We start from the raw sequence: 14,707 nt of genomic DNA, 5'->3' as shown, positions 1-14,707 counted from the left end.
TTGCCCTCTGTATCTCACATTGGAACTCTGAAAGAAATCACTACCTTGCCCTACTCTGGCGGAATTTGGGGGCCAAGGCCTTTTTCCTAGCTGTGGCAGGGAAAGCTGCTGAAAGAGAGAAGTGGACTGGTCACTCTGCAGAACATGGCCACCCAGGACTTATTCATCAGGAAACACGGGAATAGTTCCGCTTGAAGGAGGAGTCAGTATGGCAGTCACTGAGATTGGCCCTAAAGCAGTGATTTACTTACAAATCTCTCTCCTTCTAACTTGAGGGTAGGAGGCATGTTTTGGCATTCTTTAATGCTCAATGCCCCACATATTGCTTGGCCCATAGTAGGTCCTCAGTAAATTTTACTGAATGAATGAATGAATTGATGAATGGCTATCTTGGCTACCCAGCAAGTCTGCTGGCTCCCTTGACTGACCCCAGAGTTTAACACAGATTCTTAAAATTAATAAATTACAAGACTACCCTGGGGATTGTTTTAATAAATGTTCTTTTTAGAAAATAATTGAAGTACTAACAGAAGGGTTTTGTGATTTCGCTTTAATGATTTTAATTTGTATTCACATCAATTTTTAATCTGTTTTGGAGTAACCTGGGATAAGAATTTGTCTTCTCATGCATCTTAAATATTCCCCAATTACAATTTTAATAATACTCATTTAGATTGGTTTTCCTTAATTTGTCTGAATAATATTTTTCACAGTTCTCTGCATAGTGAAAATTCCTTTCTGCAGATAGCAGGTACACCTTGATTTGTTGACTTTCCTGTGAGCTAGTAAGTCATTGACTCAGAAGCCACAGTGAAGGTGGTTTGTACCACGGATAGCATAATCATCCCCATAGTAACAGGGAGCCTTCTTGCCTACTATTTCTTCCCATACCTTTGTTAAGTTTAAAGGAGGAAATCATTATTTACTTTAGATTTGATGTTCTGATGTTTTTCAGGACACAAATTCCTAATCTCGACATTGTTGTGTATAAAACATCCCCATAGCTACAAGAAAAATAATATTTTTATAAAATAATACCTTACGAAATAAAAAAATGATACGCCAATTCTACAGCATTTTAAGATTCAATACCTTTTTTCCTCAATTTTGCATCCCAATTATGAAGATATTGGAATTAAACTATACTCAGCTAACTGGCTAATTCATGACTCTTACGCATTTTGTAAAGGCAACCACTAAGTAGCATTATAGGTTTAATTTGAAAATACATTTGGGAACACCTGGGTGGCTTAGTCAGTTGAGTGTCTGACTCCTGATTTCAGCTCAGGTCATGATCTCATGATCTCAGGGTCCTGGGATCAAGCCCTATGTTGAGCCTTGTGCTGAGCCCTGTGCTGGGCTCTGTGCTCTGCAAGGAGTCTGCTTGTCTCTCTCCCTCCTCTCCCCTCCCTCCCCTCCTGCTCTCTCTCTAAAATAAATAAATGAATAAATAAATAAAATCTTTAAAAGCAGAAAATATGTTTGCTTATTAAAATTAATTCCTGTTCTTTATAGTTAAATTAGAAAATAATGACAGGTCAAAAGAAGGTTCAATAATGTAGTAATCTCCCTTCCCCATAGCTCATTATGTCTTTCCAATACCTTTCCATTAAGTGTGTCTGTGGGTGTAGTGGTGGCAGAGAGAGGACAAAGAGATAGAAAAGTGCCTTCTCACTTGGGTAACCCTCCACCACCCCCAGCCAATACATTTTGCTCTGTATCCCAAGTTTTTTTATTTAACAATATATTGTGGTATAGAATTGTCAAATCACTATATGGTATACCTGAAACTAATATAACACTGTATATTAACTATGCTGGAATTAAAATAAAACAAAATTCAAAAATCATAAAAATAAAGAAAAAGAAAAACCACCCCAGCGTACTGTGAACATGTTTCAAATATATGGTTGACCCTTGAATAAGACCGGTTTGAACTGTGAAAGTCTACTTATACATGGATTTTTTCCGTAAGTACAGTAATGTAAATGTAATTTCTCTTCCTTGTGATTTTATTTTATTTTATTTTTAAAGATTTTATTTATTTATTTAACAGACAGATGGCAAGTAGGCAGAGAGGCAGGCAGAGAGAGAGAGAGAGGAGGAAGCAGGCTCCCTGCTGAGCTGAGATTCCTGATGCGGGGCTCTATCCTAGGACACTGAGATCATGACCTGAGCCGAAGGCAGAGGCTTTAACCCACTGAGCCACCCAGGTGTCCCTTCCTTGTGATTTTAATAACATTTCCTTTTCTCTAGCTTACTTTATTGTAAGAATATAGTATATAATATATATAACATACAAAATATGTATTAATTGACTATGCTATCAGCTTTTAGTCAACAGTAGTCTATCAGTAGTTAAGTTTGAGGGAAGGCAAAAGTTATACATGGATTTTTTTTTTTAAAGATTTTATTTATTTATTTGACAGAGACCACAAGCAGGCAGAGAGGCAGGCAGAGAGACAGAGAGGAGGAAGCAGAGAGGGCCAAGCAGAGAGCCCGACGTGGGACTCGATCCCAAGACCCCGAGATCACAACCCGAGCCGAAGGCAGAGGCCTAATCCACTGAGCCACCCAGGCATCCCTATACATGGATTTTTAAATGCATGGGATTGGTACCCCTAACTCTCTCATTGTTCAAGGGTTAACTGTATTTACTACACTGTCATTTTTATTGGTTGACTAACATAGGTGTTTTGTTGAATGATTTTACCATATTTTATTTAACCAATACCACTTTTGTTGGACATTTTAATTTTTTCAGTTTTTCACCAATATCAAACATAAACCCAAAAAGAAAAAGGAGATAGAAAGGGACAGACAGGGGAGGAGGGAGGGAGAGGAGAAGCAAGGAGGGAAACTGCAATAAACGTCTTGTGGCACATATCATTAATTACTTCCCAAGTGTATATTTCCTTGGCACTATTTGAAGTGGAATTGCTGGTTAATAGGTATGCATCTTTCAGACATTTTGTCAAAGAGCAATTGATCCTCTCTAATCCTGGATATTATCTTTTAAAATAATCCTTATCAATTAAATAGGCAAAGTTGGCATGATAATATGCATTTTTTATTACTGATGAAAAGGGAAAATATTCAGATTTAGTGATCCTTTTTATCCTTTTCTATCCTACCTGCAGAAGTCCTTTACCCAGTTTTCTATTTATCTTTTTCTTGTTGATTTGTAAGACTTCTTAGCCTTTTGTCCTTACCCCTCCACCTTTTAAATGTAATCACTAACCACACTGTGGGCTCAAACTCACAATCGTAAGATCAAGAACTGCATGCTCTACTTACTGAACCAGCCAGGCAGGCACCACACATTTTACTCTTTCTAGTTTGGCATTGTCCTTTAATTTGGGGGCAATTTTTTTTTTCCTTTCCAGTTTGGGACTTGTCTTTTTATGTTGGTGATTTCTGAAATAGTTTTTAATTTTTTATGTATTTTATTTATTTTTTATAAGATTTTATTTTTAAGTAATCTCTACACCATGTGGGGCTTGAACTTACAACCCCAAGATCAAGAGTTGAATGTTCTACCAACTAACCCAGGCAAGCACTCCATTTTTAAAATGTATTTTCAAAAATCAATCCTTTGCTTTACTTTTCAAGCAATATACTTCCCATTTCCAAGATTATATAAGTATTTTTTATATTTTCTTTTAATAATATTATGATTTTTTATATTAAAATCTTTACTACACCAGGAATTTATTTTGGCACTTTTTTTTTCCCTTCAAATAATTAGGCACCAGATCCTTAATTTATTGCTGAATTTATACTTTCCTTGCTGATTAGGAATGCCACTTATTGGTGTGCCTGGGTGGCAGCTGACTTCAGCTCAGGTTGATCTCAGAGTCCTGGGATTGAAGCCCTTTGTCGGGACTCCTTGCTCAGTGGGGAGTCTGCTTCTCCCTCTCCATCTGCCCCTGTTCCTTTCACAGCTCATGCTCTCTCTCTCTCAAATAAATAAATAAGTAAAATCTTTTTTAAAAATGCCACTATCAGGGCACCTGGGTGGCTCAGTGGGTTAAGCCTCTGTCTTCGGCTTAGGTCATGATCTCAGGATCCTGGGATCGAGCCCCCCTTCAGGCTCTCTGCTCAGCAGGGAGCCTGCTTCATCCTCTCTCTCTGGCTGTTTCTCTGCCTACTTGTGATCTGTCCGTCAAATAAATAAATAAAATCTTTTAAAAAAAATGCTACTTATCTACCTGTATCTGAATAACTTTGAATTTTTTTTAAAGATTTTTTTTTATTTATTCATTTGACAGACAGAGATCACAAGTAGACAGAGAGGTAGGCAGAGAGAGAGAGAGAGAGAGAGAGAGAGAGAGAGGAGGAAGCAGGCTCCCTGCTTGAGCAGAAAGCCCGATGCAGGGCTTGATCCCAGGACCCTCAAATCATGACCTGAGCTGAAGGCAGAGGCTTTAACCCACTGAGCCACCCAGGTGCCCCTGAATAACTTTGAATATTAATGTGAAAATATAGAGCTTCTTGACAGATCTAACCATTTTCCCTCTCAATCAGCAATTGCGTGGAAGACAAAAAGATATCAATTCAAATGCCAGAAAGATATTGAATGAATCTCTGGCTCCTTTTTTTAAAATCAGAAAATGTTTAAAATATTTTAACACTATCATTGCTAAAATCAACTTATGCTGTGAATATTTTAAAGTAAATATCTTTTTTTTAATCAAAATTTCTTACCTATTATCTATATATCTTAAATTTTTATTGCTATGTATCTGGGCTGTAATGACACATATTTTATGATCATATTTTGCTCAGTAAGCCAATAAGATACTCCTAATGTATTATGCATGGTAAGTGCATATATGTATATGTTTATCATCACTATTCAGAAGCTAAATATTATTTATGAATTTCAAGTGCTCAACAAATTTCATATACATGGGTAATTTTCAATAAGGTGTTCATAGATCTTAAAGTTAAATGTATTGGTTCATGTCTTTCCAATACAGACAATATAATTCACTGTGGAAACTGAAGTCAACTTTGCTATCCTTTAAATTGAAGCTGCAAACACAGAGAAGCATCTGTGTAAAATTTGGATCTACTTTTGTGCTTTAGATGTTCCTTTGGTCTAAACAAGAAAATCACACATGCACACACAAACATACACAAATCACATTTGATCAAAACAATAAACCTACGTATAGTTTTGGTTAAGATGACAGGTTTGATGGTGAACACTGTAAACTGGGATTTACTTGGAAACAATGACTTTTTTAACCACTTTTCCTGTCATAGAGCCACAATTAAGTCAGTTATGATCAGATGCTCCTGAAAATACTGTAATTGGTCATTTAATCCATGTAGGATCTCATTGTGGTAAATGTTGACTTTAACCATGACAGTGATTTAGGTCATATTACATAACCACAGTCATAAGGATAAATCTGCAGAATTTAAATTAGGTCACTTCAAGGATGGATAAATATATATATATACACACACACATATACTCAATTTTCTTCCCTTACACATATTCTAAGGTACTTTTAGAGATATATTGGTACATTTGATAAATGTTAAAAATAATACTTGCTATCAAGCACTAAGAATAAATCCTGTGTGTGAGCCTGACTGAAAAAAGAGCTACACAGTGATTACCAAGAAAATGGCCTGTGAATAGTTTGGGCAGAATGTCTAAAGCCTGTTCTTTTCCCAGTGCTCATTTACAGTAAAGAAAACAAGCCAGGTCCCTGGGGAATTTAGCCTGAAAAAGGCTTATTTTGCCTCCCCTGAGAAACAAATTTGATTTTATCTGTTGGCTCAAATTACAAATTGTGGCTGTTTTCCAAATCAGGACTTGAGGATTTTTTTTTTTTAATGTATGTTTCTAATTTCCTTCCCTTTAATCATGCTTTCTGTGGATTATTGAGAATATCTACCACTCCGTCTCCACAGGACTCTCACAGATCGTTTCTATTTTGCCTACTCTAACTTTCTGTTCCATGACAGGAATTGCTTGATCAATTCCCTCCACTTTTCTTATAAAGTCCAGACTTCTGTGGTGCCTGGGTGGCTTAGACGGTTAGGCAGCTGCTCAGGTCATGATCTCAGGGTGCTGGGATCCAGGCGCACACTGAGCCCTGCATGGGGGTCCCTGATGAGCGGGGAGTCTGCTTCTCCCTCCTTCCTTCTCTTCCCCTCCCCCCTCCTCACTTGTGCTCACCTTCCTGCTCTCACTCTCTCTCAAATAAATAAATAAAATCTTAAGGAAAAAAAAATCCAGATTTACCTGTCAGTCTTAAGTAGGTGATAATGCTTTCCTTTGGATTGTTTCAGGCTTAGAACAATCTTTCCTGACCTGTCCTCTTCAGTTCATAGTCTTTGTTATGTTCTCATATGTCACTCCTGGTGTTCATAATCCAAAGTGACGGAGGCAGATCTGTGGACCACACATTGCTATTTTCATTTAATGGCTTAGTTCAGATCCCTTTTATTGAAAGATCCAGAAACATAGGAATTATGCAATTATGTCCATCTTATGTACCACTATACATCCAGTGCCTATCATGGTATGCTTAGCACATTTTTATTGAATTAATGATAATGGCCACTGGGGTGCCTGGGTGGTTCAGCCCCTTAAGCATCTGACTCTTGATTTCGGGTCAGGTCATGATCTCAGAGTCCTTAGAAAAAGCCCCACATTGGGCTTAGCGCTGGGCATGGAGCCTGCTTAGGATTCTTTCTCTCCCTTTCTCTCTGCCCCTCCCCTGTTCTCTTCCTCTCTTAAAAAAAAAAATAGTAATAATAATAACAGCCACTATTTTACAAATCTGCTTATCAAATGACAGGTATTGTACCATGCACAAGGCTATCTTCATTTTATAGATGAAAGACTTAGAAAAATTACGCAACTTGTTCTTGGTCACAAGTCTAGCTAAAGTTGAAGAGCCAAGACATGATTTTTTTTTTTTTGAGCCAAGACATGACAAAATCCTGGATATAAAAGGCTCAGCACCCAGACTCAATTCGCACACCCAGTGCAGTCAATATAACATAACTATGGAGAGGGTTGTTCTAGAGCCAGACAGCATGAGTTTAAATCCTGACTATCACTTAAGAGTTAATCTGAACTCTCTGTGCTTCAGTTTCATCATCTGTAAAATGGAGACTATTTATGGAACAAATACGCATTGGTTCCCTGTCCTTCCACCTCAAGGTTGTCTCCAGTTTGCTGCATTCTTTGTTTGGTTTGATACAATCCATGCTGATGATCACCAAGGGCTAAGACCTCCAGAAATGAAGGTCTAAATCACCCTAGCAGGCAAAATCCTCAGGCAGCTGAGACATTAGCTGCAACCAAGGAAATTTGGAATGGGCCAGTTATACTTTCATTAACAGTAGCAGGAATGAGTAGTCTGCACATACATTGCTGGAATGTCTGAGACTAAAAAATTGCTCTATTTTTTCCCTTTTAAATGAAGAACTATCCTTGTTTTCTTCTTCCTTTCTTTCTGTAGCAACCATCACCACTCCTGTCTCCCACAATATTTATAGGGTATACTGGTATAATTATACTGACCATTTAGTCCTCATATTGCAAGACCATGAGAACCACACATGGATGAAACTGCCAGAACTGAAAGAATGGGCATTTTACATCCAGAGGTCAGGACCAGGAAAGCGATAACCCCAGGACATTCCTTCCTTTAGTTGGAGGTATCTTTGGGCTTGGAAAGAACTTGCCTTTGGGCAAGTTCAGGGGCTTTTTGTACTAGAATGGCTAGGTCACAGAAGCTGGAGGCGCTTTTTCACTGCACATGTGGGAAAAGGCAAATAAATAATAAAACACAACAGATTCCCCTTAGGCCAGCCACAACAGCTCACAGGCACACCTCCCTCCCCAGCACAGGGGTGGAGCAGTAGCCAACATCCACAAACATGACTTAGAGTCTAGTCATGGCTAAGGGATGGGGGGCAGAAATCTGACCCAAACTGGCCAAACAGACTTGCTCCCCTGGAAAACTGAAATTTTGAACTGAGATGCAAAGAGACAGGGAGTTGTTTACAGTCCACCAGAAAGAGCTTTTGGATTCCTACTACAGAATTTCCCTGGCTATACAATCCCCAAAGTCTATAAGATACCCCAATAGCATTCTGATAAAGTCAACTGCTGGATCTGTTATTTGCAATCAGAAGAACCTTAACTACTATACTTGCCTGAGTAGCTTTCTCTCATGCTATTTCTTCATACGTTCCTTTCCCTACAACATGCCCCCCCCATGTCAAAGTTCACCAAGAAGGCCACAATGTTCAAGCTCACTGAGCTTTTCCTATTCTCCTGAAAACCTGCTCAAGGATTACCCCCTCTGTGATACTTTATTTCTTTTAATATTCTATTTATTTATTTGAGAGAGAGAAAGAGCATGAACTCAGGAGCCAGGGGAAGGGCAGAGGGAGAAGGAGAAGCAGATTCCTCGCTGATTAGGTAGCCAAAGAGGGGCTCTGCTCCATTGTAGGGCCTTGAGATCACGACCTGAGCCAAAGGCAGATGCTCAACCAACTGAGCCACCCAGGTGCCCCCAACCCTCTGTGATACTTTCAATCATCTCTCCATACTTAAGCCTGTTTTGACTTGAAAGTTCCTCCACTGTGCCCATGGCACCTATTATGCCACAGTCATAGCACTAACCATTCTGCACTGTGGTCCCTGGTTGACTTGCCTGTCTCCCCCATTCAATGGCAAGCTCCTTCATAGAAAGGGCAAGTTCTCTTTTGACTTTATTTCTTTGGTTCCTTGTTACAGTGTCTGGAACATAGGAGACCCAGTAAGTAAATGAATAAATGAGTAAACAATTTTTGCTTCATCATGAGAACATATTCAGGCTCACTTACTGGACGAATGTGAGAGATTGTGGAAAACAGTCAAAGCCTTTCTAGACCCAAGAACAGATAGCTGATTCACAAACATGAGAGTTCAGCCAAAATTAGTAGACCCACCTACCAAGCCCATAGCTAACTCAAAAAATGAGTAAACCCAGTTAATTCTAGAAGAGCTACCCAACTAACAATACATTGACTCCTAAGAAATAATAAATGGTTATTATTTAACCCACTGACCTTTAGGGTGGCTTGTTAGGCAGCATTTTTGTGGTGATAAATAACTGGTACAATATCTGTGACCTGGGGATCACCAACTTGAGAGCTTTGCTAGCTAAACAAGAGATTTAAAATCCAAGGACAGCCTTTACAAGTCCCACTGTAAATGTGAAGATTGGATATATTTATAGATCAGTAGAAACGAAATTTCTCATTACTTGCTATAAGACATTTTAAAAACTAACATTTTAAAAATACTTTAAAGGAAAATCAAAAGTAAAATTATCAATAACCTCTTTATTCCAACACACCTATGTTAACTTTTGCATATTTCTTGCATTTGCACATATATCTGTATTTTCATATAGTTCTAATAACAACACTGTTGTATTTTGTGTTAAAATTAGAAGAAAGTACCTTATTAATACATAATTATTTTAATGGCTACATAATAGCTCTTCAAATAGTTATAATTAATCATTTCTCTATTAGGTTATTTTGTTGTTGTTGTTGTTATGAACAATGTGATAAAATATAGCTCTTTTTTTCCTTTGGTATTTTTATTTTCAGCATGAAGACCGGGATGGTGTCTTTCTTGTTTATTGCCCAGGTTCCCAGTACTTAGTAAAGTATACAGTAGACACCTAATAAACATTTGTTGGATGAAAGCAATGTATGAATGAACAAATGGGATTTACAGAAATAGACTTCCTTCAAATTGCTTCAAATGCTTTTTAAATTGTATTATCATGATTAAATTGGACCCCAAATTCACATCATTTTGAAAGAAAAATTTATTTGCATCATGTTTTAAAAGTATCACTTATAAACAAAAGGATTTGTTCATTCACCCTAAAAAGTTTGAGTTAGTTGTAAAGTTTACCCTTGGAAATTTATCAGTTTTAACTGAACAGGCAAAGAAGGACTTCCAAGGTTTCTGTTCATGAACTGCTTGTACAAATATCACTGGTTGAACACCAGCTATTCCTAGTCCTCATTTCTTACTCTGCAACACTAGACACTTTTGGGACTTCTTACTTTTCTCAAATTCAGTCAGTTGTATATTGGTTTATGTGACCGTGAGTTTATACAACTTTCTTGCTATGTTTCTGACCACTCCTTTGCCTTGCCTGTGATCATTCTCCAAAGATTTCCTTAGTCTTTTGCGAATCTCCTTTTGCAATCACTGTTTATAATGACTCGCCTATAATCTTGTCTTCAACCTCTCTTCTCTGTGAAATGTGCCCGAGCTGTGTATCTAAGCCTGACCACTCCATCTGTGCTTTTTTAAGCTCATCCACCTCCATTTCCTAAGATCTTATTTTGCTTATATTTTCCATGTACCCCCCGTCACTGGCTCTTTTTCCCTTGAACCTCACATGTCTTCTGGCCTTTGCAATTCTTTTTTGAACTTGCTTCTCCGTCAAACTATCATCCCATTGCCCTCTTTCAATTTACCTACAAATTTAGAAGGTGTGCTCTACACTCCTTGGCTCCAGTTCTTCCCCTCAGTCCTCTCTTTTAATTGTTTACATGTTGACATCTGCTCTCTCCTATTGGCCATTTCTGTCAGTGACACTACATTCGATCTCCTTCCAACAACGCCTCTCTGTGGCATTTCACACTCTTGGAACTCTTCCATGGTTTCTTTAAAAAAAGGGTTTTTTTAAATGTATTAATTTATTTTTTAGAGAGAGAGAAACAGAGTGAGGGGAGGGGTAGGGGAAGAGGAAGAGAAACAGAGTCTTAAGCAGGCTCCATACCCAGCGCCGAGCTCAATGCTGGGCTCTATCTCACGACCTAGGGATCATGATTTGAGCTGAAATCAAGAGTCAGACACTTAACTGACTTAGCCGTCCAGGCGCCCCCTTTATAGTTTCTTTTGTACTATGCTTTTTTATTTCAATCAAGAATTTCCTGAGATATTGTCTTCTTTCTGCTTTTTATTTTTGGACTTCTATTTTACACTACCTTTGTTAAAAGTCTTTATTTACTTCTAGAGTTAACAAATATTTATTAAGTGCCTAACATGTACTCAGAACTATGCTGGCCCTGGGGATGCAGAAATGAACAAATCAGACACTCACTGACTGTACTATTTACTTCTCCTACCTCACTGCAGATGCAATCCTATAAATTCTGTTTCCAAATGCCTCTGATCTATTTCCTCTCTCTTATTACCACTGAATCTCTTGTTCAGGTCTACATCATTATTAGCTTGTTTTTGAAATAGGGTAGTAACTGGTCCTGTCTCTCTCCATTTCTAGTCCATCTAACACGATATCCCAAACTAATCTTTTTAAACATTTATGTTATTCCCCTTCTCAAAAATGCTCACTGGCTCTTTCCACTGTCTATAGAAGAAACTCCAGGCTCCTTTAAAGGGTGTTGGAAAGACCTTAGGCTTTGGAGTCAGAAAACTTGGGTTGCATTCCCAATCTGCCTTTTACTCATTCTGTGACCTTGAATAAACTTGCTGAGCTTTGATTTTTCCCATCTATAAGATGTGATTAATGAGTGGTGATGAAAACCATATATATATATATATATATACATATATACACTCATTAAATACATAATACATAATACATAAATACATAAAAAATACAAAACATAAATACATAAATACATAAAAACATAAAGCACTTTCATATATATATATGAAAGTGCTTTATGTTTTTTAAGTGTTAGAGTGAATATGGCTTTTTTTTTTTTTCCTTTTTAATTGGTAGTTACCATACTGAAAATGGCCTAAGCTTCAGAGTTAAATAAGTCTGTTTTTAAATTCCGGCTCCATTACTTATTATCTGTGAGACTTAGAACAAATTAGTAAATCTCTCTAAAACTGTCTTGTATCTGTCAAAACACCTTTTTGTATGGATATCTGAAAATTACATGAAACAGGGAATATGAAAACTTCTGGCAGTGCATTAATTCATAAAAGGCACTGATTTGTTATCTTTTGGGCCTAACCTCCTTTTCCTGCAGCATATCCCACTCTGCCTCTTTACAAACCCTATTAAACAGAGGCTACTTGAATTTTCCCAATTTAGACAGTATACTGCATGATAAACGGATCAATGAATAAACAGTTTCTGCTTCCTCACGAGGACATGCTCATTTCTTCAAGGCTGAGTTAAAATGTTGAGACCACTCTGAAGTCCCACCCTAATTCCTAATCTGTTTCTGAAGTTAAAAATCATATAATTATATTTGACTAATTTGTTCTCTTGACTATCTAGGAACCAAACTATCAGGTTCTCCCAGCTCTTTCTGTGAAATAGTTCTTGGAACCACTTTTCTTTTCAATCCCGTTTTGCCATTCCTTCAGTGTAATGATGATTGTTTTTAACAACTGTGACCATTTATGAGCATTGCAGTTCTGGGATAAAGACTTTGTATACATTCTGCCATTCGATCTTTAAAACACCCTATGAAGCAGCTATTCTTTTCCTTATTTTATAGATCAGAAAAATCAAGATAAAGCTTAGATACACTGCCTAAGTTACAGTTAGTTGAGTGGCAGAGTGGGGACTAAACCCAGATCTGAAGCCAAAGCCTTTGAATGATTTGGGCTTTTTCAGTTGAGTAGAACAAAAGTTGAGTAGAAAAAATAAGGTTTTTTAGAAGAATATTATAAATATATACAGAAAAATAAAGAACCACAGGAACTGTTTCATGAAGGTCTACTGTCTATTTTGAAAGCAGAATACACTAACATTCTGGCAATCCAGTTATTTTGTTGGGCTCACTGACGTGAGTGTTTGAGGCCCTAAAGCTTTTCTCCTTTTCTCCTTTTTCTTTTTCTCCTTTTGCTCTTATTTCCTAACTTCTTCTTCCTTATGTGTTTGGCTCTCTCACTTCTCTCTCACTAATGTATAACACAAATGCTTTACTCCAATTAAGGCGATCCCCTCACTGTTCCAGAACAATTTGTCTCTACAACTTTGTTGAACACACATACTTCCTCCCTTTCAAGACTCCTTCATTACTTCTTCCCAATAACTCCAGTGGATTCTTGAGTGATTACTATGTGTTAAAACCTTTTGCTGACCCATGATGAACCCACAACATTAGTAAGAAATAAATCTTTTGAGATTTATCAAAAAATCTTATCTGAAAATGGAGATTAAAATGGTATCTAGCAAATAAAGTTGATCTGAGGATTAAATGAGATAATACAGATAAAAGTACTTAAGTTAAGGTGCACCTGCCTTCAGCTCTGGTCAGTCATTCCTGCAATCCAGCCAGCAATGGGCTACTGCTCAGCCAGAAGCCTTCTCCTTCTCCCACTCCCTCTGCTTGTGTTCCTTCTCTCACTATGTCTCTGTCTCTGTCAAATAAATAAATAAAATCTTAAAAAAAAAAGTACTTAGGTTAAATATAGATAAAAGCACTCAGCACAGTGCTAAGGAAGAAGTATATAATAGATGTCAGTTATTTTTTTAAATTTGTATTATCACCAATTAGCAATTGATCTGTTAGCAATGACAAATGAACATAATGAAGAGTGTTATTGCTTTTTTAAAATGTTAACCTTCAAATTACAAATGTTATAGATTATTGTCAGTAATTTTAGCTGAAAACCTGGGCAGCTATGAATGAACACATTCTAAGATAACTACTATGGAGTTGGCCTACCTCATTATAAGACTAGCTCTTATTTTTTTATATATATATTTTATATATCTTATATATTTATATATTTCATATTTTTTATATTGTTACATATCTTATTTTTTTTATAAATCTTGAAGTACCATGAAAAATAGTAATGTTTCATATATATGCACTCTAAAACTCTCAAGCTTATTATGGAGACATTATCCTTGTTTTCAAAACCCTATTTACACTAGGGATATATTGTACTATAAATAACAATTTAAATATGGGATCTAGGTTGGCATATTTCCTGACATCTCACATTATTTTTAAAAAGATTCTATTCCTTTATTTATTTGAGAGAGAGAAAGGGAGAGTAAAGGGGGTAAAGGGAGGAGCAGAGGGAGAGAGATAAGCAGATTCCATGCTGAGTGTGGAGCCTGAGGAGGGGCTTGATCCCACAGCCCTGAGATCATGACCTAAACTGAAATCAAGAGTTAGACATTCCACCAACAGAGCCATCCTGGCGCCCTGACATCTTGCACTATTAAATTTAATTAAAATTTCTCTCTAGCCATATTATGTATGGTTTACTATTGGTTGAAGTCTGCCCAGACCTGGTAAAGATAATAATGAGCACTAACATCTATCTTAATTCATCATAATGTTAAAAGTGCTTTTACATACAGTCTCATTTGACTTTGAATCCTGCAAGTTATATAATATTTCCATTTCTAGTTGAAGAAATTCCATTTCTGTCTAAAGTAACAAAAAACTGGGACTGCAACCTAGGTCTCTTTGCTACATATTTCATGCTTGTGCCATCACAGAACTCTGTGGTAATAAACTTACTGGAATAAGAATTTCACATGTGCTCTATGGATCTATATATCATTAGCCTATAAGTCTATGCAGCATAAATGTTATATAAAAAAGCAAGATTGTGATTATGACTTTTTTTTTCAGAAACGAGATTTGGGTCAGCAACAACGTTGGTAACTCTGGGGAATTTTTTGCTAGCTAGGTTTTTCAG

Source organism: Meles meles, chromosome 1, assembly GCF_922984935.1.
Source record: "Meles meles chromosome 1, mMelMel3.1 paternal haplotype, whole genome shotgun sequence".
Lineage (NCBI taxonomy): Eukaryota > Metazoa > Chordata > Mammalia > Carnivora > Mustelidae > Meles > Meles meles.
This window is presented reverse-complemented; position numbering follows the sequence as displayed.